This window comes from Mustela nigripes, chromosome 7, assembly GCF_022355385.1.
Source record: "Mustela nigripes isolate SB6536 chromosome 7, MUSNIG.SB6536, whole genome shotgun sequence".
Lineage (NCBI taxonomy): Eukaryota > Metazoa > Chordata > Mammalia > Carnivora > Mustelidae > Mustela > Mustela nigripes.
In genome coordinates, this window is record NC_081563.1 from 85,665,054 (window position 1) to 85,691,069 (window position 26,016).

Below are 26,016 nucleotides of genomic sequence, written 5' to 3' on the forward strand. Positions count from 1 at the left end.
AAACAGTGCCTGGTCTATAAGAAGCCGATTCAGCTGTTATTATTATGCTGCTGTGTAAAAAGCATTTTAAAGCACGGCATGATAATAAACACTGTGGAAACCCAGTTCTGTATATAGTTGGCCCTTCAACAACTCGGGTTTGAACTGTGCAGGTCCACTTACATGTAAATTTTTTTTTACATAAACACATCACTGTGATAAATGCATTTTATGATTTTCTGAATAACACTTTCTTTTCTCTAATGTAAGAATACAGTGTACAATACATATAACGTAAAATATGTCTTGATTAACTTTATGCGATCAGTAAGGCTTCCTGTCAACAGTGATTACATTTCTGGGGAGTAAAGACTTATACTTTGATTTCCAACTGCGCAGGGTGGGGGGTAGTGGGCATCCCTAAACTCCACGTTGTTCAAGGGTCAAATGTATTAGTTGATCATCCTTAAAAATTCAGAGTGAGCAAATTCAGAGGAAAACACTGAAAAAATTTTACACAAATGCACAATGAACTGTTCTTCATTGTGTTTGGTTCTATGGAAGTTTAAGAGACTAGAAATCCCAGTACTTGCCTCAGATGTGGCTTGGTGTAAATCACCTTCAGGACATCAGAGCTTTCCCCCTCTAACATATTATTACAAAACACAGGTAGGCAGAGCTAGCCAAAGCTGCAAGAAGCATATGGCCTGTGTTTCAAACACAGTTTTCCTGATTATAAGCCCCATCTGTGATTTATTTCCTCCCAAAGTGCAAGGGAGTCCACACGGTAGGCGCACATCACACATCATGGAAGGCAGCCGTATACATTTCATTTAACCTGGGTTAGACTAGTTCCCAGGGAAACCCAAACTGGGATCTAAAAAGAAGCATGACTGATTCTTGATTTAAATAGGAAACAACACTTAACACTTTCTTCCCCAAACTGCAGGTATGTTAAAATATCACCCATCTATCACTTAAGATCAGAATTTCTCTCCTTTAAAATAAGCCCAAATTTTAAAATCTGATAGTTCAGTCTTTTAAGTTCTACACCAGTCAATGCCCAAGGCCACATGCGGAGCTCCATATTTTTGGACCCAAGGAAATGCCCCCCCCACACCCCCACAGGCAGATGGCAACCTGGGTGTTCACACACTCCCAAGTCCTGGCCCCCAGGGAGGACAGAGGCGGTCACCTCCCCATTCTTGGACCCTTGGCCAGTCTTCGCCCAGGGCTCTCCTGTGGGTGGCAGTGACCCTGTTCCCACACCAAGGTGATCAGCTTGACCAAGACTCAGACTTCGGTCTTCTCTCCCGACTTGGGGTGGTGTGTTGTCCTGACTTACAGCGCCCCCCCTTGTCTCCCCAGCTGAGCTCTCCCCAACACGGTTCGCCCCCCCCCCCCAAGGATCGGCTCCCTTCTCCCCGAGTGTCCCCAAAGCTAGTTCCCCTCTCTCAGGTGTCCTATCAGTTCGACTCCCTTTCCCCCTGCCTTCTAGGGGTCTCCCCCTTGGCTCTGGGTCTTCCCTTCTCCCTGGGTATCCCCACGGTTCTGTTCCCCTCTTCTGGAGTCACCCTGCAGCTACACTCCCCTTTCCCAGGTGGGCCCTACATCTCTGCTCCCCTCTATCAGGCTTTTCTCCGGGTCTCCCGAGAAGCTCCGCTCGCCTCTCCCTGGGTATCCCCAAGGTTCTGCTCCCCTCTCCCTGTTGTCCTCGGGGTTCTACAACCCTTGCCTGGGTCACCCCGCAGCTGCGCTCCCCTCTCCCCAGATCTCTCCAAAGGTTCAGCTTCCCTCTCCCGGGTCTCCCTGGTCTCCGGGTCGCCTCCAAGGCCTGGATCCCCATCCTAGGTGTCCCCACGGTTCTGTTCCCCTCCGTCCCCGTCCCCCCTTCCCGGGTCTCGCCCGCATCTCTTCTCCCCTCTCCCGGGTCTCTCCCACATCTCGGCTCCAGTCTCCCCGGCTCTCCCGCGGATAGCTCTCCCTCGGTCCCCAAGGTGTCGGCTTTCCGCGGGGGGCGCGGGCGGAGGGCACTCACCGTGCGGCGCGGGCGGGCTCTGGGAACCCGGCGGGCGGCGGGCGGGCGTCCCGGACCCGCGGCGGCGGCGCAGGGTTGCGGCGGGGCGGCGGGCCGGGTGGAGCGCGGCGGCTCCCGCCCGAGAGAACCCCCGCCGTGTCATTTGACCATATAAGGAGACGCACGCCTCCGAGACGCCGGCGGCGCGGGCTCGGTGCGCGGGCAGCGGCGTGGGGGCGCGGAAGGCCGGCGCCCGTCGGCCTCCAGGTGGCCCGGGCCCTTGCGGACCCCTACCCTTTGTATGCTTTGGGCTCCGATCCCCCTGGGTCTCTAAAGCGCAGGGCTTACCGGAGCTCCGTGCCGGGCGTGGGCTCACAGGGCCGAGTTGGGGGCCAGGGCCTCCCCCACGCCTGGGCGGAGTGACAGGGGTCTCCACGCCCGCATTCTCCGCCGGGGGTCCGGGGAACGCGACGCCAGCCAAAGCCTGAAAAGGGGTTGGGGGGTGGGCTGGAGTGCGGATCCCAGACCGTCTGGGATTTATTTGCACAGTGGGCTTTTTCTCCTTACCCCGAGGACCGCTCTGCGTAGCGAAATGAGCGGAGCAGATGGCAAGAAAGAATGGATAATGCCAGGCTCTTTGTTCCACTAGGCAGGGGCCGGGGGACTGTTTAAGTGATTCTGTTGTTCCCTTCAGGGCGAGAAACAACCGGTGAGCTGGAGAGAGTGCCTCCCGCCTTGAAAGCCCAGCCCCTGTGCCTGAAATCCACACTTAGTAGGGACAGATGGCACCGGGATAGAAATATTTGCTCTTGAGTGGGTGGCCAGGCTCGCCTGCGGACTGGGGACGGGGAGAGATGAGCTGATGGGACGACAGCAAGAGAGAGAGCTAGGGTACCGTGGGCAGGCATGTTATGTTTAACAATCAGTGGGCCTCAGAGAAGGAAGAGCTGTTTGATTCTTTTCTCTGGGTTGACGCTCCGTGTCTGGGGGTATCGGAGACTCTCCGTGGGTCTCTGTCATGGCATCACAGGACTGGAGAGTCATATTAGCTACACTCATTGAGCATTAGCTCTACGTATTGTATCGTTTGATTCTCACTACTTGAAGATAAGGATTAATACTCAGTTTTAAGGTGAGGACATTTCCGCTCAGAGGGATTGGCTCTAGGCCTCCTGAGACTAACTATACCAGCTGAGATCTGACCTGGAGTGTGTCGGATGGCAAAGCCGTGCCAGGTGCTTGCAGGACAGGAAATGCTCCTCATCCCACCAGTCACTCCACTGCCTTCCAGAAGGCTGAGACCGGCCACAGCAGTGAGCCCAGTCAGAACTGGATGTGGGGAATCCAGCCTTCCCTGCATGCCCCCATTCCTCCCTCAACCTGACAGGTTCTCACCAAGAACAGAAGTATGGGTTCCAGACCTGTACTCCCACTGATAGTCAAAGCAAGCCAGTATCTTGAGCAAAGTGTGTGCAGACAAGCCTCTTCCCTCTGACAGTTCTCTGGATTTGTTGTCTGTATAGTTGCAAGTTACAGAACGATCTCCCAGAGAGAGAGCTCGGGGGTGGGGGGTGGAATCCAAAGACTGGACTAGCTGCTATGAATAAGATGGACTTTAATAGATTCTGAAACAAAGAACACACTACTTCAAAAATAAATTCTTATGAGGCAGTTTGGGGAAGTATGATACTAACAAGGTAGTAGAGGACACTGATAAGTTATTATGAATTTATTTGTGGTGTGATAATGAAATGGCACACACACACATGCACACACTTATTCTTAAAGCTCTTAGTTTTCAGAAATAGTGCCAAAATATTTACCAATAAGATAACATTGTTTGAAATCATTGCAAAATAATTTGAGGTGGTGGAATGAATTGGGCCGATATATTTACGAAATAGTATCAGCCATGGAGTAATGATGTGTGCAAGCTGGGTGATGGGCATGCGGGGGGATAGGGGGTTCATTATACTAATCTCTTTCCTTTTGTAATGCTTGAAAAATTCTGGAATGGAACATTTTTTAAATTACAAATGCACATACCATTTGATTTTGACCCGCCACTTCCCCTTACAGGAAATCATCTTACAAATAGACTTGCTCATGCGTAAATTGATATACATACAAGGGCAGTCCTTGCGGAATTCTTAATCATAGCGAAATATTGGAGTGTGCTATATGTTCATCAACAGGGACCAGTTAAATATCATATGGTACGTTTTAGAGTTATTTCTATATGCAGCTATTAAAAAGAAAGTAACTATATTTATTGATTTGGCACGATCTCCAAGTTATGTCCATGGAAAAAAAAAGTAGATAGTAACCAAAGATTTGTGTTGAGAAAGGAAGGGAGGAAGACAATGTATACATATAAGAGTAGTTGCGTCTGGGAGAACTGGGAAGCTGGGGGCCAGGAGTGGAAGGGAGATTAAGTTTTACTCTATACCCTTTCGTTTCTTTTAAATTTTGAGCTATGTATCATTCATTTAAAAATTAAAGCAACACATGCTCCTTCCGGACAAATAAGAAACAAAGTTTGTTAAACTGACTTTATAGAAAATCCAGGAAGTTTGCTAGAAATAGAAGCAGGAGGAATAGGATTCTGAGCTGAATGGATGTACTTTTTGGAAGACTTTGAATCAGACGACGAACTATTTTTTTTTTTTAAGATTTTACTTATTTATTTGACAGACAGAGATTACAAGTAGGCAGAGAGACAGGCAGAGAAAGAGGAGGAAGCAGGCTCTCCGCTGAGCAGAGAGCCCGATGTGGGGCTCCATCCCAGGACCCTGGGATCATGACCTGAGCCAAAGGCAGAGGCTTTAACCCACTGAGCCATCCAGGTGCCCCCGAGGACAAACTATTTTAAAACTAAAATTTGGGGGCACCTAGGTAACTCAGTTGGTTAAGCATCTGCTTTCAGCTCAGGTCATGGCTCAGGTCAGGATCCCAGGGTCCTGGGATGGAGCCCCTGTGGGCTCCTCACTCAGAGGGGAATCAGCTGGAGAATTCTTTCTCTCCCTCTTCCTCTGCTCCCCCCCCCCCACCATGCTCTCTCTTTGTCTTTCAAATAAATAAAGAAAATCTTTAAAAAAAAAATTTTTTAGGAGCACCTGAGTAGCTCATTTGGTTGAGTGTAGGGTTCTTGATTTCAGCTCAGGTCCTGATCTTTGGGTAGTGGGGTCAAGCCCCATTACAGGCTCCTTCTGCTCAACCAGGAGTCGGTCTGTCCCTCTCCCTCTGCTTTTCCCTCTCCCACTGTTCTCTCTCTCTCAAATAAATAAAAATATACATAAAATCTTTAAAGTAAAATAAAAAATATTTTATAAGATAATCTGGTAAAATGTATTTTGAAAAGTTCTGTCTTTTGTACCATTGTATTCACAGGGCCAAACTATAAAGCATGACACATAGTATGTGTTTAATAAAAACAGGTGATGAATGGATGGATCACAGAAGACTTGTTTAATATAATGGCAAGTCTTTCATTTTTAACTGACGATTTTGTAGTATAGCAGATAAAATATTATAGAAAATAGAACCCTATGACAATATAACTTGATCTCTGGAATCAGGTCTAGATTTGAATCCCTGTCCTACCTAGGACTTACTGAGGTGACCTTGGGCAACCACAAAAATCTTCTTAACCTTTAGTCTACTCGCATGTAAAATGTACTTCGCAAAATTCTTGGAAAAGATCCTTTGAGATGGCTCATGTAAATCACTGAATGGTACTAGTAAAGTCCTTTGCACATCGTAGGCCCTCAGTAAATATGAGCTTTTATTCCGTGGTATTTTGTTTGATGGTAAAGGGGAGATGAATTCAGAATAAGAGGAAAATGTCAAGGTGGTAAAAAGGTACAATTTTCCAGTTATAAAATAAGTAAGTCCTGGGGAGGTGATGTACAACATGGTGACTGTAGTTAATAAATTGGTATTGTATATTTGAAAGTGCCGAAGAGAATAAATCATAAGAGTTCTCATCACAAGAAAAAAAAGAAACGGTGATAGATGTTAACTAGACTGACTGTGGTGATCATTTAGCAATATCTACGATTATCAAATCATCATGGTGTCTACCTGAAACTAACATAATATTATATGTTCACTAACATAATATTTAATGTTCACTAAACTAACATAATATTATATGTTCAATAAAAAATGGAAGAAAACAGACTTAATTCTCATCAGAAGGAAGGATTAATGTTGAGATTGTATTCCAAAGATAAAAGATTGTCTTTTCGACAGACAAATTCTCTGCTATGGGTAAGAGGTTGATTCGTGGAAGCACAGAAATTAAGAAATCCTATTTCCTGGGAAAGGCATAGAGGCAACTCTGATAGGAAATTCAAGTAATCCAAGCTTCTCTTGTTAATTTCAGTTCTGTATTTCCCTCACCAGCCAGCGCCACCCTGACTTCGTCCTCTCTAATGTGGGACGGTTTCAGGGATGGGGTAGCTAGGAAGCAGGGAAAGAAAGGGATGGCTGTATGGCATAGGCTGGTGGTTCTCTAAGTGTGGTCCTGGACCAGCAGCATCAGGATCACCCAGAAACTTATTAAAGTAAAACATTCTCTGTGTTTTAACAAGCCCCGCGGGTAATTCTGATGACTAGTAGTGCTTTGAGGTAAAATACTCCCCAGGGATACCAACTCTGGACTCAGTAATTTACCAGCAACCTAAAATGTTAGTTTCTAGGGGGGATGGGGGAATGGAAACAGATACACTAAACACAGACTGGGCTCCAGAACTGTAAAATCCAATTATAAGTATTACTTACTCTCCCAGGTAATTCACCAGAGGGAAGCACAGGTAGAAATGAACTCTTAAATCCATCCCAAGTATTACTCTGCCCTGTACTTCATGGGAGGGAAGCACCAATTAGAAAACTTAAAACGCAAATCCTTGCAGCCCGTGTCTCTGTTGTACCAATGCTGAAAACTAATTCTGTCCTCCGAGAAGCCCAGAGAGGAAAGCAGAGCTTCTAGAAGTGTGGTCAGACCTGGTGGTGGGGGAGCTGGTGGGCACGGGGGAGGTCAGGCTAGGGTCTCCTCCTGACCTTGGCCACCTCACCAACATCCGGAAGGAAAGGGAACAGGGGCGGAAGTTCAGACTTCCCTATATCCCTTACCCTAACTGACCATTTCAATGAGGCTCTTTACAGCCCTCCTCCCATTTCAGAAGCAGAACTCACGGGCAGTTCTGCCCACTCAAACCCTGGGCAGGAAGCTGTTGGATGATTTGCCCTTGATTCAGAGGTAATCATTCTTAATTGCCTCAAATGGTTAGAGGGTGAGTGTCTAAGATTGTAAAAACTGGCGGTAAACCCTGAGTTATTGCTCTGTTCCGGGAAGGGACCAGGGTGGGGGGCAGGCCTGTGCACGCCTCCCCATGATACAGCACCACCCCAGTATGTTGTCTCAGACAACCTGGGCCCACTTTTTCTAAAAGCACGATTTACCTGGGTGGAGAGGGAACACTTCTATCAAAGATGATGACTCTGCAGATAGGGTGCTCACTTCCTGGGCCCCTGAGCTTGGTGCCCATGTCTCCTGGAGCAAATCAGAGGAGTTTGGTCTGGGTACAGCTTTGTTCTTGTAGGTGCCCAAACGTTGCCCCTGTGCCTGTTAAGACTTTCAGGAAAAGTCCAGCCCTTCAGGACAAGCAAACTCTTTTCTTTCCCTTCCCTGCCTACCCTGCCCCCCCAACCCCTTACTCTAGTTAGGCGGGAAAAGCTTGGCTCTTTCTTAAGATGCGGAGTTTCCATATCCTATTTCTTTTTCTCTCTTTTTCACAAACTGATTTAATGGATGCAAATAGTCACCGTGTTCAAAACCTCAGAAATATGCCTGCTTTTGAGCCAAATCCACAAAAAACTCCATGATTTTCTGAGTTTACCAGCACTGGTGAAAGCTGATTTGGAGCATTTCATACAAGTTTCCATTGCGGCTTTGATAACTCATTTAAGAAAGGTTCTCTTTGGCAGCCTCATGGCCAATGAAACGAAACCGTTCACACTGTGGTGCATTTCTGGGAGGCTGGGAGGCCCGTTGCTGGACGGTTGGAGATGAAAACAATTTCTCATGGGGTCCCTGGAAATGTTTGCTTCTTCTCTGAGATCCTTTTGCTTCTGATGTCTGCCCTTGTCTGCAATAACCCAGTCGTTTCTCTGTTTGCCAACGGTTTTACTCTATTTTCCCTCTGTCTGCTCTTCCAAAACCCATTGAAAAGAAGTGCAAATGCCCGAGGTCTGCGCAAACTTAGCAAAATCCTTGGATTTTGGATTTGGATGAACCGTGTTTGGGGCCCGTAAAGTCCCCGAAGCGCTTTTCTGGATGCCTCTGCTGGTTCTTCCCGGAGCACCTAAAATGGGAGCATCTCATGCCCACTTGGTTCTCAGAATGTGGGCTTTGAACCACGCTGAAGTCACAAGTATTCTTTGTGAATTAACTTTATGAGTCAGCACTGTAACTTTTAAACGCCCAGGACGCCCTCCCTGCCACTCAAGTCCTCTCGGTGCTATTTCCACTTTGATCAGGGTCCTTAACAGCAAGTCGTGTGGGCTAGCACGGGCAGCCAGGGCAGCCAGGAGGGGCGGCAAGGACCCAGCCCAGGCGCTCCTCACACCACCTGGGCATGTCCTCTTTACTTAACCTCTGAAACAGAGGATGGCCTCTCCTCTCACCTTAAAGGGTTATTTGAAATTATTTAATCCTTCTTCAAGTTATTGTTATGGTTCATCCATCCCTGAAAAATTCCTAAGATTTCCCATACCATAAAAATGATTGTGCAAGTGTGGTATGTGATGTATTTTATGCGGCTCTATGCTCTCCTAAAAACACGACTGAAAGGCTGTCTTCTACCTGTTTCAAAAGGTGCTTTAACACGGGGCCTGAGAGTTACGACAGGACTTTCTGGGACAGCCAGGCTTTGTCGGACAGCATTGCAATGGTCCTTGACTGCCGGGACACATGTTCCTAAAATGTCTGACCTTCGCAGGATGCTGGCAATACTCTTTGCCCCCCGAAGAATCTTTTCAAATTGTGGGCCATCCTAACCACACATATTTTTGGAACTTCTGCACAGTTAGAGATGCTGAGGAATGACTCTGTAACTGTTCCAGATTAGTCATTGCCTCCTGCAGGGATGGAGGTGCTCCACGGGCGAATCACTGTCGGAAACCCAAACTGTTCATTAGCTGTCCTTAAACTCAGCAAATGCCTCTTCCTTTCCTGCCTGCCTGCCTGCCTTTCTCTCTCCCTCCCTCTCTCCCATTCTCTCTCCTTCCTTCTTTCTTCCATCCTGCCTTCCTCCTGTCTTCCTCTGCTTTCATATCAACTACCAATAATCTGAAATGACGCTTTCGTCTTGCCAGTGGCCTTACCACAACATGGCTCCCTGACCTTGTTAGCATGTTAGGGACCCGGTTCTGTCTCCCACCCTGTCTGTGTGGCATGCCTATTTCCCTTCATTGTCACGGGTCCCTTGAGTTCCCAGGTCAGGCTGAAAGCAGGGGAAGGAAATGCTTGGAGGTTTTCTGTTTTGAAGAGTATGTTTGGAAAGTCATCAAGTCAGGACAATAGGGGCTTCCCACCTAAGTTGGGAGATCCTTCAAACCCCTTCCCACACCGTCTCTTGGCTCCAACCTGCTCTGCCTCCCCCTCTGAGCAAAGATGGCTTTCCATACTCTGTTCTGTCCCATGAACTCCTGAAACACAGACAAAGCCTCTCCCTTGGGAAAGCTGCGTGAGTACCCTTCCCTACCCTTTGATTATTCCGTATGTCTCACTTTTCCCTCGTTCATAACAACAAAGGAAAGAGTGGGAGCCTGTTCTGGGCCAGGATGGACACATCCATTTCTGTATTCTCTGCAACTCCATCGGTATTCACTGGATTCAATTCAGGTAACCTGAAAATGCCCAAACCAATATAGGGCTGCCATACAAGGGCTCATGTGGGCCTACATGAACCAAACAAATCAACCCTATTGCCCTTTTGGGCAGTTCTGTTATCTGGGTTTTGCATGGAGATCTGACTTGCAAGCAACTTGCATTAAAGCTCAGTGGAGGGGGACGTCTGGGTGGCTCAGTTGGTCTAAGTGTCTGGCTTCAGCTCAGGTCATGATCCCAGGGTTCTGGAATCGAGTCCCACATAGGGCTCCTTGCTTAGTAATGAGCCTGCTTCTCCCTCTTCCTGCTGCTCCCTGTGCTTGTCCGCTCACTCTCTCTCTCTCTCTCAATCTCTCTGTCTCTGACAAATAAATGAATACAATCTTAAAAAAAAAAAAAAAAAAAAAAAAGCAAAGTGGAGGGTCTGTCCTCTTGGGCAAGGGCAGTGGGAGATGGGAGCCAGACATTAGCTGGAGTCTCCCTGGGGACCTTCTTGGGGTAACACCTCTGCCCCTGAGAAGTGGGCTGCTGCTCTGGGTCTGCCCCTGCCACCCCCTGCCTGCACCCTCCTCAACCATGCAGAATGCAGCTCACCGAGGGGCAACCTAGAAGTGGTCATGCCAACAGAAACCATGGCCTTCGTTTTCAGCAACCAGATGTAATGAGTTCATGTCTTAAATATGGCTGAGGCATGTCTGACTCGCTACGAAATGTTTTAAGACAGTCTGTCTACCCCAAAGGGAGCATACAAAACAAAGATTCTGTCTCCCAGGGAAGCTGCTGAAGGCTCTGTCTTTGCAGCTGTGTGAGTGTGTCTGGCGGGCCATTTGTCAAGGTGGATCCCGTTGCTGGAGCCTCTTTAGGGATAACAGCTCTGCTGTAGCTTTTGAGAGGGGTATCCTTACCCGCCAAAGCAGGCTGCAGAGATGAGCCCACGTAGGAACCCACAGCTCATCCCTTTGGAACCATAGCTGTTCTACGGTGGAGTCACTCGGAAAGAAAAACTAGTCTATTTCCCTCATTCACTCATATTGTCAACAGGTCATCCTTCCCGAAGGTAGACCAGATTCACAAGCTTGTACTTGCCTTCACTCTGGCCACCCGCACTTCCAGAGATGACTATGCAGCTTTCCAAGTTATGCGGTCCAAGTTTTGACATGCACATCATTGAGTGGTAAGAGGGGACATCCCTCCTCCGGGCCGAGATGGGGACCAGCACCCTGTTCTTGCAGAATCACGCTTTCACTTGGGAGAAGCACCCTTTCACATGGCCGGGTGGGCTTGGCGTGAGGACTCCTTTCCTTTGGTTGGGTCTTTCTTGCTCCCTTGCAAGGGGCATGCACGAGCAGAGGGAGGACAGAGACCTTGCTTGAGCAGAACTAATCGGGCTGATAGTTAATGAATGTCAACTTGACATCCCGGATTCTGGAATGCAGAGTTCAGAGGCGCTATCCTTCGTTATCACTGTTACAACAAATGTTTTCTTTTCTTTCGGTCTTTTGTTTTTGATGGCTGATATGGTGGCATTTTTGTGTGTGTAGGAAAGGTTGGTGGGCGTGGATTTAGATATACAGACTTTGGAAGACTCATTTCTTTCTTTCTCAGACTCTAGGAGGAGATGTGGTTTAGGGGGCTTTGCACCCCACATGGTATGGGGGGTGAGGAGAGCCTGCGGCAGCCCCCAATGGGGGGGGCACCTCCCCAAGGACCAAAGAGGCAGAGAGGGGGCTGTGGCTCAAAGGAAGAGAATGTCTCCGCAAAGAAGCTTTGGGGCAGAGACAAGAGGCTGCAAAGGGGGAGGAACAGTCCCAGTGAGAACAAAAGGACACTGTCCTTAAGAAAACAGAGAAGTGAGTGAGAGAGGAAGAAATAGACAGTAAAAGCAGGCTTCCTTCCACGGGGGAAATAGGCAAGGGATGGGCACTTGGCTGGTTAATTCATGTGGGCAAATAACGCTTAGGCTATTATCCCTGGAAGCCGGGAATGGTTTCAGAGGAAAAAGCTGAGGTTACCCCCAAACTGTTCCCATGAGCTCGCTATACACTTAGCTTTGGCCGTTCGGAGGGAGGCTACGGCACTACAAGCCCAGTGAGGGAGCAAAGCAGGGAAGGGCAGGGGAGGCTTCGTAGGTCAGCCTCTGAGCTAATGGGAAATTGCACAGTTTGTTCACGACTTGTTCAAGTCGTTGTGTTTGGACTAGCAAAAGTTACCATTTGAGCCATTACCCTAGAACGTCCGATTTATAATGTACAGTAGTTAGATGTTATAATATAAACACCGATTGAAGCTCTTGGTCCCAGGAAGGGGAGGCTGAGGGATGAGAGCAGAGTCCCCCAGGAGCTGCCTCTGGTCGGTAGTGGACTCCCCTGGTGGCCCGGAGCTGCCTGGGGAGCAGCTCACTCTTTGCTGGGAGCAGGTAAGAAAGCCAAAAGCCACAGCTCATCAGGCGCCTCAACACCCCCCACCCCACCCCCCACCATGTCTCTGCCAGGACAACAAGCCAACTCCTGCCTCATTCCGACCACAAGGGCTTGAGGCCAAGTTAACCAGAAGGAAGGGACATTCCAGAGGATGAGGAATGCCAGGATCCTTGGCCTGGTTACCAGGCTGGGGTGGGGACCCCCAGGCGAGGCTGGGAGCCGCATGTGCAGTCTGCGGGGCAGAGCCCAGAGATGAATGCTCTCGGCAGGGGGAAGTGGGAGGGCAGCATCAGAGTTTTGTCTCCCAAACAGAAGCTGCTTTTCCACTGGAAGGAGACCTGAGGGTTTTTTTTAAGATTTTATTTATTTATTTATTTGACAGACAGAGATCACAAGTAGGCAGGGAGGCAGTCAGAGAGAGAGGAAGGGAAGCATGTTCCCTGCTGAGCAGAGAGCCCCATGCTGGGCTCGATCCCAGGACCCTGGGATCATGACCTGAGCTGAAGGCAGAGGCTTAACCCACTGAGCCACCCAGGGGCCCCCTGAGGGGTTTTAAACCCTGGCAACTCCTCGACCTTCTAGAAGCCCTGCCCGTCGACCTCCTCTCATGGTCCTGACAATAATGGACATGTGCGCTGATGAGGGAAATAACCCCAGATAGACCAGGGGCCACACACCCAGTGAGTGTAACTGGTACGTCTGGTTCTTCAAAAGATGGTAGCCATTGGCTCGCAGATTTCTGAGGGCAATGCCTTTTGAAGTCTATTCCAACTGTGCATCTCTGGGGAACATGTCACCTATTAGGACACTGCTAGCTGGTGTTGGTGTCTAAGCCCAACATGATAGATTGTCTTACTCAGACCAGAAGGATTTCTTGGCACAGGTAAGAAGAACGAGGTTTACGGTGTGTGTGTCTTTTTGTATGGGCCTGTGCTTCTGGTATACTGGTAAACTCTGGCAACCAGAGGGGTCCCCACAGGACGAGGGGAAGGCTGAAGCCCTCAGGAGAGGAGCAGTGAAGGGAGTCATTCAATGGGCTAGAAACCCACCGTGCTACACAGCCAAACACAGGAGGCATTCGTCACAGCTTCAAGCATTTAAAAAGTTAACACAATAGAAGCAAGCCTCGTTTTTTCAGGAAGCGGCACTTTGCAGAGGAAACCAACCTCAGGTAAGCTGTCGCGGTTAAGCAAAGGAAATTTTTATCCTCAGGTTCCCAAATTCCATTTCATCAGTTATAAAATGTCCACCATTTTGGCCCCGAACCTGGGTCTTGTTGATGAAATCCTCATGAAATTGAAAGCGGGGTGTGTGGGGGGGGTGGGAGGGTGGGGAACAGTCATATGAATGTCAATGGAAGAATTACAAGTGGACCCACATGAGCACAGGTTTGCATATTGCCATCATCCCTTTAGATGTTCAGACTCATTCATTCTCATTTTGCTCACTGCAACTGATCCTAAAATTAAGGCCAACTGCCTCCCTTTGTGTTTTAAACTGTAGACCAAATTAGAGGCCATCAGCATAATTTCCTAGTAGTGTCTTTGAGTATCTTTGAGGTAAAGTCCTAAGATGTAACTTTTAGAAATAAAAACATTATAACTGTGGAAAGAGAATTAAGAGAATTATCAAAGACCAACACTGTCCCACTGAGAGCAACTTTTAAAGAAAACAAAGCGTAAGGTGCAACATCCTTTTTTTTTTTTTTTTCTCCCAATTCTTTTCAAGCACATCTTAATAGCCCCTATCTCTCCCTCATGGTTTTAGTAAGAGTCCTTTTTCCCAGCTCACCCAGAATTCCAGTCTTTGACATGGAGACTTTGTGAATGATCCTGGAATGTGGGACTATTCTGATATGGAAAACTCGTGATGTCCTTCTGCCTAAGAGAAATCAGATGGGGGGTGGGCACAAGGAAACTCCTGGGCAGGAAATTGTTTTTTGCTGAGTGAGTCACCCTCATGCTGCCAGCAGGATTCCAGCTCAGCCCCTCCTTTCCAAAGCTTAAAGTCCAGTGTGACCAAAAGGAAGGGAGCCAGCTAGTCAAGATGAGATTCCAGTAAGATCTGGTCTGAGTTGAGGTATGGAAAGTGTATCTCAATTCTGGGTATATATCCAAGAATTAAAAGCCATGTCACAAAGGCATGTCTACGTGTATGTGTTTACAGCAGCATGGTTCACAGCAGTTAGAATGTGGAAGCAGCTGTGTGTCCGTCAATGGATGAATGGAGAAACAGGATCTGGTGTTTGCTGTATGCACACAATGGAATATTACTCAGCCTTAAAGGAGGAGACATTAAGGTTGAATATTACTCAGCCTTAAAGGAGGAGAAAGGAGGAAACATTCGATGACATGGAGGAACTTTGAAGACATTAAAGCTACATGAAAGAAGTCAGACAAATGCTGAATAATCTCACTTACATGAGGTTCTTAGAGTCATTCAATCCACAGACAAAATGAAAAAAAAAATTCTTGTTGCCAGGGCTACAAGCAGATGGAAAAGAGACCAAGGAGTTATTGTTGAATGGGTATAGAGTTTCAGTTTTACAAGATGAAATGTCCAGGAGATCTGTAGCAATGTGAATACATTTAACACTTTGAACACTATGGAACTGTACACTTGGAAATGGTGAGGATAGTAAAAAAAAAAAAAAAAAAGAGAAATTGTAGGTGTCGAAAGTGATGGGAACACAAGAAATGCCCTTAGATCTGTGATGATTAACTTCATGGGTCAAGTTGACTGGGCCACGGGGTCCTGGATAGTTGGTCAAACATTATTCTGGGCATTATTTTAAGGGTGTTTTTGGATGAGATTGACATGTGAGTCAGTAGGCTGAGTAAAGCAGATTGTCATCCCTAGTGGGGTGGATCCCATCTAATCAGTTGAAGTCCTACATAGACCAGAAAGGCTGACCCTTCTCAGAGTAAGAGAGAATTTTTTCTTCGGGGTTGTTGTTGTTGTTTTTTTTCCCCCCTGCTTTAGGACTCAGAATGAAACATCAGCTCTCCTAAGGGTCTAGTTTGCCTACTCACCCTACAAATCTTGGGACTTCTTGGCCTCCATAATCTGGTTCAGTTTCTCTGGACAACCCTGCCTGGTTCAGGGTCTTAGGAAGTCTTCCTGGAAGAGGTCTCAATAGACCTGAGCTTTGACAGAAACCTCAGTAGTATAGCACAGATGGGACACAGAGGCCCCTGTGACATGTCGAGGTGTATGTCAAGGATTGGGACAAATTTTGACGTTACTGGAGTCAGTGGTGAGGCTGAGAGGACGTGAGGCCAGCCCATGGAGAGACTTATGAACTATGCTGAGGAAGTTTACCCTATAGACCTACACTTCCCACCCAGGTCTGCAGACCGAGGTGTGTAAGAGGTACTTCCCACAAGACACACAAGCAAACATTCAAGTCAAGGTCAGATAAGACTAGTAATTCCCTGGCCGAACAAGCGAATGGGTTTCTTTACTGCAGGACTTTTCAGAGGCTTTAATGAGCTGGTGTGCAGCATGAATCTTCAGGAGACCATGCTGTATTTTAACACAGACACCCTCCTCTTGTCTGATTCTGTTACTTACTAGGATGGTGAAGTAAGCCAGTTTCCAGCGAGGGCTGCTAAGAGATTAAAAGTCACTGAAAGGGTTTAAGTGGGAGACTGACCTGGCCAGTTCTTTGATTTTGATAGATAAATTTTGTTGAAGTCTATAAATCTGCCACTGGCTCATTTAGGTGGCATAAGGTGATGGTGTCAGTGTTCTGCCTAGACCATGCTGGGTCCCTCTGGATCCCTTTTACTGTTTCTGTGTGGACTACCCTTGGACTACTGGGCCCTTTACTCCTTTTCCCAGTGTGTCCTTGGCAACAACCGTATGGTGTGGGAATGGGAAAGCCCAGGTCCCTTCCTCCAGTTGGGTCAAACCCAACCCAAGGCAGAATCTGTACTCAAGAGTGCCTCTGTGGGGCCAGGCTGAGGCTGGCACCGACCTGAAAACTTGTCCTTCTCTACTTTCTTCCTCTTCCCTGTCCCATTTCCCCACTTCTTCCCAGACTCTGCTCCTAGGAAACCCAACCGAGGACCACAGGCTGCTGTGCTAGTCTTGTTAGAAGAAGGCAGGGTGGTAGTAGTAGGAAGTAGGAAGGTAGTAGTAGGAAGTAGTAGGAAGTAGAGGAGATCGTCTCAGGTAGTAGGAATGGGGAGACAGTCTCAGTTTCAAAGAATATTTTAAAGATGTCAAAGCAGCAGAAATTGATATAGATGATTAGCGACAGAAGATGAGCCCAAGATGATTTCAGCCTCCTGACATAGCTACCATCATCTCCAGGAAAATAGAAAAAGTCAAATTTGATGAATTCTATTTTGACCTACTAAAACTGAGGCTCTCTGGGGGCAGCCATATAAAGAGCTTTTTAAAAATGTGTATGGACACAAGATTCAAGGAGGAAGGTGAGAACTGTAGATATGGACATAAGAATCATCAGCCAAAAGGTCATTGTGAACAAACAATCCACAAGCAAAGTAGAATGAGTATGTCACCCAAGAGGGTTTGTGGATTGTGGGGAGTAGGTTAAAAATCAAGTTCCTGTAGCCTTTCAGGTTTAAGGGGTAGGACGAAGAGGAAGTCTGTAAAGACTGAGAAAGGTTCTCAGGGAGGTGGGGGGCGGGCAGGGAGAAGGTAGGTATGTTGAGCGCGGAAGTATTTTAGGAGGAAGGCCAACAGCATTGAATTAGCTAGGGACTGCTGAGGATCCGCTTGACAAGGCGATATGGAGGCTGTTGGTGGCTTTGGAAATCCATTTTCATGGAGTGACAAGAAAGCCAAGTTTTAGTAGAGTCGATGGCCTTTGAGAATGTGGAGATGCCAGTGTTAAAAAGTCTGATGGGACTAAAGGAAACAACATAGGTGGGTTTCACAGGCGAGAAAACTGAGGCCCAGGGGCTAACTAATGTGCCCAAAGTCGGACGCATTGGTGTGGCCAGCATTCAGATCAGGAACATATTTGACTGAGGTCCTGCCTGTCCTCTGGCTTTCATCTCGCTCCCTCCTGAGCACATCATTTCATACTTAGCAGTATTTTTAAAAAATATTTTATTTATTTATTTGACAGACAGAGATCACAAGTAGGCAGAGAAGCAGGCAGAGAGAGAGAGAAGCAGGCTCCCCGCTGAGCAGAGAGCCCAATGCAGGGCTCGATCCCAGGACCCTGGGATCATGACCTGAGCGGAAGGCAGAGGCTTTAACCCACTGAGCCACCCAGGTGCCCCTGAGTCTCTCCTTTTAAACTAGCACAAGAAACAAACTTTCAAAGGTGAAAGGCAAAACCTCTCCATTGTGCCCTTTCTCTCTAGGTTCTCCCTCTGCTTCACCCTTTGACAAAAATGGACAGAAATTTTCCAAGATCAAGAAGCATAAAATCTGTTTTTTTTTTAAACCTTGTCAGAAGAAGGAAACTTTCCACTCTTTCTAAAAAATTTCCACTTGCTTTTTTTTTTTCAAAGATTTTATTTATTTATTTGACAGACAGAGATCACAAGTAGGCAGAGAGACAGGCAGCAAGAGAGGAGGAACCAGGCTCCCTGCCGAGCAGAGAGCCCGATTCAGGGCTCGATCCCAGGACCCTGAAATCACCCAAGCCGAAGGCAGAGGTTTTAACCCATTGAGCCACCCAGGCGCCCCAAAATTTCCACTTGCTTTTTAAAGAAAAAAAGAGGGACGCCTGGGTGGCTCAGTTGGTTAAGTGGCTGCCTTCGGCTCAGGTCATGATCCCAGCGTCCTGGGATCGAGTCCCACATCGGGCTCCTTGCTTGGCGGGGAGCCTGCTTCTCCCTCTGCCTCTGCCTGCCACTCTGTCTGCCTGTGCTTGCTCTCGCTTCTCTCTCTATGACAAATAAATAAATTTTAAAAAAAATTTAAAGAAAAAAAGAACACCCAGTCTCCCTAGAAATACTCTAGCAGTTAACAACTGAGCTAAATGCTGCAGACCATAACTTCCTAAGTGCCCAGTAGCCTCCAGTTTTTAATTTTCTATGATACAACGGTAGTTCAAGGGATGTCATATTACATATATTAAACCTGAAGGCTACACTGGTATATACTTATTGTACACAAAGCCAAATGCAAAAATATTTTTAAATTCTATTTATTTAAACTAGAAAAAAAAAAACCCAAAGCAATTTACAGATTTCTTTTACTCCCCACCTCTGACAAGCTCCGGTATATTCTCTGTGTCTATAAGCTTAGTAGATAGATAGATAGATAGATAGATAGATAGATAGATTTAGATATATGTAAAATATATAAATAAAATAATATATAAAAATAAAAATAAATATACAACATAATAAATATATATATTTAGATTCCACATATAAGAGAGATCATATGATATTTTTTCTTCTCTGTTTGATTTACTTCACTTAGTAAAATGCCCTGAAGGTCCATCCATGCTGTTGCAAATGGCAAAGCTTCCATCTTTCCTATGGCTGAATAATATTTTGTTGTGCATACAGACCATAGTTTTTTATCCATCCATCCATCAGTGGACACTTTAGGTTGTTTCTGTATCTTGACTATTGTAAATAATCTTGCAATAAGCATGGGTGTGCATCTATGTTTTTGAATTAGTGTTTCTGTTTGCTTCAGATAAATACCCAGAGGTAGAATTACTAGACCGTAGGGTCGCTCTATTTTGAATTCTTTGAGGAACCTCCATACTGTTTCGCACAGTGGCTGCACCAGTCTGCATTCCCACCATCCGTGCACAAAGATTCCTTTTTCTCCACATCCTCACCAGCAGTTATGCTTTATCTTTTTTATAGTATCCGTTCTCACAGGGGTGAGGTGATAACTCACCGGAGGTTTGATTTGTGTCTTGCCGATGATAATTGATGGTGAACATCTTCTCACATGTAAAGACTCAATTTTGACCCTGGGTGGGAGCAAACACCTTTCAAGTCTGCGAGGTTGTCCTGTGGGTACAGTGTTTGCTTTGAACCAGCTTTCAATATGTGCTACTTCCTCACCATTGGCCAAAATGCATAGATTTCAGGGTAAGAATAAGAGTGGCCCATCTCACGATTAGACCTAATGTCTGAAGGGTGCCGAATAAATCACTCAAAATATACCACCTTTGCATAAGGATTATTTTAAGCCAAAGGCACTTGGAAAAGAGCAGGTCCAAAAAGAATGCTCAGATCTGTTTTCTTCCTGAAAGAAGGAGATACACCCCCTTGACGGAAACTACCTAATTTCTTCCGATGGAAAATAAGCCCTAGAGACCCCTGGGTTCAACACACCAGCAAAAACCAAGAGAACAATAGGACCTGGTGATCAGGTAGATCAGAGCTGCAGTTATCAAGAGAATTGGGTCCATAAAACCAGACCCTGTTATCTGTTCATTGTAGTTAGGCTGATGCATGGAGCACGTTGAGCTGCACACTTGGCTGAAACTTAGTGTCTCAGGGTTCTAGAGATTGGAAGCCCAGGACCAACGTGCTGGCAGGGTAGGGTCCTTCTGAGAGTTCCAAAGGAGAATCCGTCTCTTGCCTCTCCCCTGCCTTCTGGTGCTTTGCTGGTAATCTTTGGTGTTCTATGCTTTGTAGACACATTGCCTTAATTTCTGTCTTCGTGCTCACATGGCATTCTGTGTGTATGTGTTTGTGTGTCCAAATATGCCTTTTTGAAAAAAAAGTTTTATTGAGTTAGGGCCTCCCCCTAATTTATCTAATCATATCTGCAACAAAGGTATCTCCAAACAAGGTCACATTGAAGGTACAGGGATCGGAACTTGGACAATGAATTCTGGAGGGACATAAATCATCGGTAACACCTCTACCAATAATAGGAGCAAATTGCTCATACCTAATAGTAACATAAGGAAGAATCGGAGGGACCCGGGCAGAAAGCAGGATGGCTGAGGAGGAGCTAGAGGGGCAGAGTTTGGGATAAAAGAGGAAGGCGTGTCTCTCCCAGAGCTCCTGAGACCCAGGTGCGGAGCCCAAGAATGGAGCTCTTGGGGTGGTGCAGAGCTAGTGGTGGCCACACTCATGGGACAGTTGTAGATTCTGGTTGTAACAATCCACATGGTGTGGGTTCCACTGATCAACAAGGCTCTCAAGTGAGAATCCATGTAGTCTCCCTGTCCCAGAGTTAGCTAGCTTGTTAGCAGCTTGGAAAAATGGCCAGCTTCACATGGAGTGCCTCGGACAGGTTCCTCATAAATTTGATTTGGTGCTGGTGACCTGGGGCTTTTTGGTGGTGGTCTGCTCTCCTTGAGGTTACAGGCGGGGGCTTAAGAAGGAGGAGGCCAGCGTGCCTGGTCATTGGATGGGGGCTATCGGGTGAGAAGGGTCACAGCAACTTCAAAGAAAGCCAGTACATCTGAGCAGCAGGCAAGTGTATCCATGCCTCATTATGTGGATATGGTACTTTTTTTTTTTTTTTAAGATTTTATATATTTATTTGAGAGAGAGAAAGAGAGCACAGAAGGAAAGTGAGAGGGAGAAGCAGACTCCCCAGTGAACAGGGAGCCCGACGTGGGACTTGAACCCAGGACCCTCGGATCATGACCTGAGCTTCACCAACTGAGCCACCCAGGCACTCTGGATATGATGCATCTCTACCGTGCAGAAGGCTCAGCTCTGTGCTGTCCTCATAAACCAGAGTCCCTGCCACAAGGACTTAAACGTGCTAAGATCTAATTTTCCAGATTCGTTTCTTTGATTTAATGGAAAATACATGTCTGTTTCCTCACCACACTATTTTTATATTTGGACCAGAGTTAGGTACTCCATCTTCTTGTTACCATCGGCTTGCTGCTTCTCCTAGAGCCCTATTGCTGAGTGCGTGCTAGCCGGAAGACCTGTCCCACTGCGGAACAACAGTGCTGTTCCTCCCAGCATGAGAGCAATGTCCCTAGCTCCAGGTCAGCCCAGCAGTGAGCCAGGCCCAGCAGGATAGAAAAGGAGGGGCGATAGCAAGAAATGGCTGTCTCGGCTTAAAGTCGCGTTGGTATGCTCACGTGTATGACTTGCTTGCTTCCTTCCTTGAGCTTTTTCAGACCTCCATGTCGCTGGCAAGAATAACACGGAGTCCTCTGAACTATAGCTAATTCCTGGCTTTCCCCAGGTTGTTGGCCAGAGGGGTGTAGAGATGAATGGTATGTATGGCCACGTGCTCGGGGATTGCTGGGGCCCAGTGCAGATGGAGCACAGGTGCTCCTAAATAACATAAAGCTACCAAGAGAGTAAAACTGATATGGGAACAATGGATCACATACAAGGACAAGCACGATTTTTTTTTTTAAATTTATAGTTTCCTCATGGTTTGATTTACTTCTTTTTTTATTATAGGATTGTAACTCTAGACTAGACATGAATCTAGAAACTGAACCACAAGCCACTTAAAAACATCAGGACTAGTAAAATAAGTTATTCTGATGATTATTTTTTTGTTCTGACAGATTGACTTATCTTTGACAACCTAACGGCCCAGATGAAAGAAATCTCAATGAAGTGAAATACAGATTGCAGTGTGATATTGATACCAAATGACATCTTTAGGTTGCTGTTTGTGTCCTCTTTGCTTGATGGACTGATTGATGGGTTGAGAAAACAATTGTCTAGATCTGTCACCAGGGCCAAATACCAAAACCATTGCAAAAGGACTCTTCTTCATTCTGATTTTTCTCACTCAATAGACGCCATGCTTCCCAGACAACTAGGAAACCAGAATAAAGGTTTCAGTCGAGAGTGTTGGGTCACTGATCTTTTTCTCTTTCTTCTTGACTTTTCCTGCTGCTTGGATGACCTGGGAAGCCCACGGAGTCCTGCTGTAGGCTGACACAAGTTGGGGAGAAGGTGAGGTTTTGCCCTGGGCCAGACCCAAGCCCGGGACTGCCCCCCCCCTTCTCTCTCTGATCTCTGCCTGGGGAAGGATTCTTCTGTATTCTACCACAGCATGGAGGTAGCCGGTGGTACCCAGATGTTGAGAAGGGCCAACGGAGCAACACAGCTCCAGCGAAAGGCCAGGGTCAGCTTCTGAGTGATTGGAAATGGTAGCCTAACTTTCAGTTATTTAGATGCCATTTGGAGATTTCCAGAGCAATTTTCATAACCTCTCACAATAGCTTTTTTCCAGTATAATTATCTGTGGGTTAGAGGAATAGAGATTGTGGTACAAAGAGGAAATCCTTGCTGCGGAGCTCAGATGAATCCACCCCATTCTGTAGCAGGAAGACTGGTTATCTGACGTCCTGTCCCTCCGTCTGCTCCCTCCTGGGCAGTAAAATGGCCACACCATTTTATGCTTTGCGCTGCCTTTTTATAACAGATGCATGGTGTTCTGGACTCTTGGAAACAGACATTCTCCACTCCCGTAAGGAAGAGGGAACAGAAAACATTTCAAGGCAACATGTTTTCTGTCTTGGCCACTTAACATCATCCTCAGTCTCGCCCCAAAAAGTCAGTATTCACATTGATGTATGAAAGCAACTGCATCTAGATTACCTTAACCAAGAGACAGAGTCCCATAATTCAAGTCAAAAGTAACCAAAAACAGAATGAAAAACATATGGCAGAGAATGGAAATAGCACATCTATTAAAATACCTTCGCAATCTGCTTTATCTCTCCTTCCAGACATCCTGCCTAGAGTGGTTTCCTTCTTCTCTGCATCAACATCCCCTCTTCCCCCTTTCTTTAGGCAGCAGTCATGAAAAGCAGCCTTTGATGTGGGGCTAACCACTCACCCACCCCCCAGCTCTTCTGCCAAATTACAGGACTAGGCTGGAAGCCCAGGGCCTGCTGCAGAGACCCTGAAACAAGGCAGAAGGGGCCAGGTCCTCAGGCTGTGATTTGTCTTACATATTCTGTGGTAGGGAAGGGAGGTGGATTTGACCACACTACACAAACAATCTGCACTTCCTCACTTAGACACAGATGTGGGGGGTCGTGGAGCCCAGTGCAGGGCTCAATCTCATGACCCTGAGATCATGACCTGAGCCGAAATCAAGATTCAGATGCTTAACCTACTGAGCCACCCAGGAGCCCCTCATTTTTCTTTTATTTCACAAGGACTCACAGTATTAGTACAACTGATCTGGTAGGTAACCATTTCATTGGTTCTAGCATAAGAGATTATGTAGCGATCTGCAGAGAAAGAAGGACGTCTGAGAGGCTGGTAGGAGGAAAAGAGGTACCCTGGGCACTGCGAGGGTTTAAGAGAAAGGAAATTCTGCAAATATGGTTTACAGCAGTGACTCTCTAAGGCTTTGATAGCAACCCACACTAGGAAGTGCATTTGTAAGTCCTAACCACAAATGACAAAGTGTGCCATGAAATAATTCTTATCCTCATGATGTGAGATGATTCTTTCTCTTTTGCTTTTTTCTTTCTTTTTAATTCTCGTCAACATTATGTCATTGTTAGGAATATGCAGGTCTCAATCCATTACAAAGGTATCATGGCTCACTATGAAATTATGAAATGGACCCTCATTTGGACAACTTGCATTTAGCGCACACTCAAGCAAGGGAGAATTTCTTGTGAACTCACGGTTCTCATATGAACTTGGGGAGTGACAACAGAGAAGACAGGCACCCATTTTAGGAAAATGTCACAAAGGGAAATCAAGCTCCAAGGTCGGGTCTGGGGCTCTCAAATGCTCATCATCTCTGGAGGAAAGAAGCACCTGTGACTGGGGTGCCTGGGTGGCTCAGTCATTAAGCATCTGCCTTCGGCTCAGGTCAAGATCCAGGGTCTTGGGATCTGATCTCCACCGGTGTGGGGAGTCCCTGCTCAGCAGGGAGCCTGCTTCTCCCTCTCTCACTCTCACTGCTTGTGTGCCCTCTCTCGCTGTGTCTCTCTCTTTAAAAAAATAAGAAAAGAAAAAACACATATGACTTTAACTCAGTGGCCTGTATCTAGGCTACATCCTAGTACCTTATAAGAAATCCCACTTTGGAGTTTCTTATCTTCTCGGTGAAAGGAATAAAAATGTCTGAGGTTTCAGGAAGCTTCTCCACATTGAATAATCCCTCTACAGGGTTATGTTTCCAGCTAAGGCAGCTCCCACAGGGACCTCGGTGCATGTAACTGAAGCCTGGGGTTCAGAGGCTGGATCTCTATTAGAGCTGCTGACCTGGTGTGCTCAGTAAAAGCAACTCTCTTTCCCTTTCAGGTGGCCCAGTTTGGACCATAATTTCTACAGTCAGCCCAAGATGGATGATGATGATGATGATGATGATGATTATGATTATGTCACAAAACCATAGAGTCTATGTGTTTATTCACCACTGATTTCTAACTTGTGATGTATACTTTAAGTGTATTTAAAGTGTCAGAATAATGCAAATGGGTACCTGCTTCTAAAGTTCAAGGTCACGGTGGTCATGACCTGTCATGTGGAAGTGTACCTGCGGCATTCTCCTCAGTTCTGCCCACCTGAAGGCCCTGAGCCCTTCCTACCATCACAGCCCCTGAGCCGGCCTCAAGGGAAGGAGGGAATATGCGGTATATTTTAGGGACAGCCCTGTGCCCCCCGAGGTGAGTTCAACAACCATAGATTTGGGAGTCTTGCTGAGCTGTGGCTACCTCATTTTCCCCAAACTGCCATCAGTTCCCAACCTCTAGTCTCCTCCTACAATGCTGCTGCTTCTTTTACCCACAGAAGGCTTCCACCTCGCATCCTTGCCTCCCCAGTGGAGTAGGGCTGTGTCCTGAACTGTCTCATTTTCGGGGTCATGGAACTGCTTGCCAGCTACCTCCAGACCCTGAGAGGTGGAAACTATCAGAGGCCACCAGCACTACTTGGGGGTCTGCCCATGATTTCCTTGTGTGGCTGACGCGTGGTCTCACCAGCCCTGTCTCTTTGCCTCCTGGTGCTCTGCTGCTTGCTGACATTTCCATAGTCCTTGTTGTTGAGACCTGGGCCACCTCCCTTCCTGTCCTAGGTCATCTGTGTCATGGGTGGGGTGTGCCTCCCTGGAGCATGCTGAACTCGGTCCCCCTGGCTGGCCCAGCACCTGTGGGGTGTCAATAGGCTCTTCTTCACCTGCCCTCTGACTGTGGGGCATCCTGGCTCCAGGTTTACCCTGAACTGCCTGGGCCCCTCATCTCCATGGGTTGGGTTCAGCCTGTCTTCATGCAAGGCTTTCATTTCCACTTGGCAACCTACTTTTATCAAATGTCTGTGGTTTCTTGAAAGTCAATAATATGCTTGAGGACGAGGTGAGACTGATTATTTTTAAGAGAAAATGACTAGAGTGAAGTCTTTGGCATCCTACATCTCAGGGAAGCGGGGCAGCAGGAGGCGAACCTTCCTGTTTCATGTCCTATACAAAACCCAAATCTGGGCCCCAATCTTCCCATTTTCCCTTCATTACAGCAAAGGAAAAAGTTTTGATAAATACTAAAGACCTTGCTACGTACTGCATTAGGGTGATGGTCAAGAAATCAGCTGGGATTCAGATCCCAGGTCTGCTGCTTTGTAACTGGTACATGGAATCACGGCTTCCTGAACCTGTTCACACCCTAATGTCCAGAATATATGAAGGGATTTCACAGATATGATTAAGTTAAGGGTTTTGAGATGGGGACATTATCCCAGCTTATCCAAGTGAGCCCAGTGTAATCATAAGAGTCCTTATAAGGGGAAGAGGAAGCAGGAGAGTCAGACTCAAAGAGAGATTGAAGATGTTACATCGTTGGCTTTGAA

At 46.8% G+C, this 26,016-nt stretch overlaps 1 protein-coding gene across 5 annotated transcripts in view; it reads right to left on the reverse strand.

The window, feature by feature from the left end:
• The window catches only part of FHL2 (four and a half LIM domains 2), a 72,583-nt gene that overhangs the window by 37,586 nt on the left and 8,981 nt on the right, over positions 1-26,016 (reverse strand). For 2 of the 5 annotated variants that reach the window (XM_059406372.1, XM_059406371.1), the window contains exon 1: positions 2,345-2,480. The exons of 2 other annotated variants lie outside the window; for them this stretch is intronic. The gene's annotated coding sequence lies outside the window, so the exon portion shown is untranslated. Of the gene's footprint in view, positions 1-2,017; positions 2,111-2,344; positions 2,481-26,016 lie in introns of those variants that run through there. One more of the 5 variants, XM_059406367.1, reaches the window with a different exon arrangement.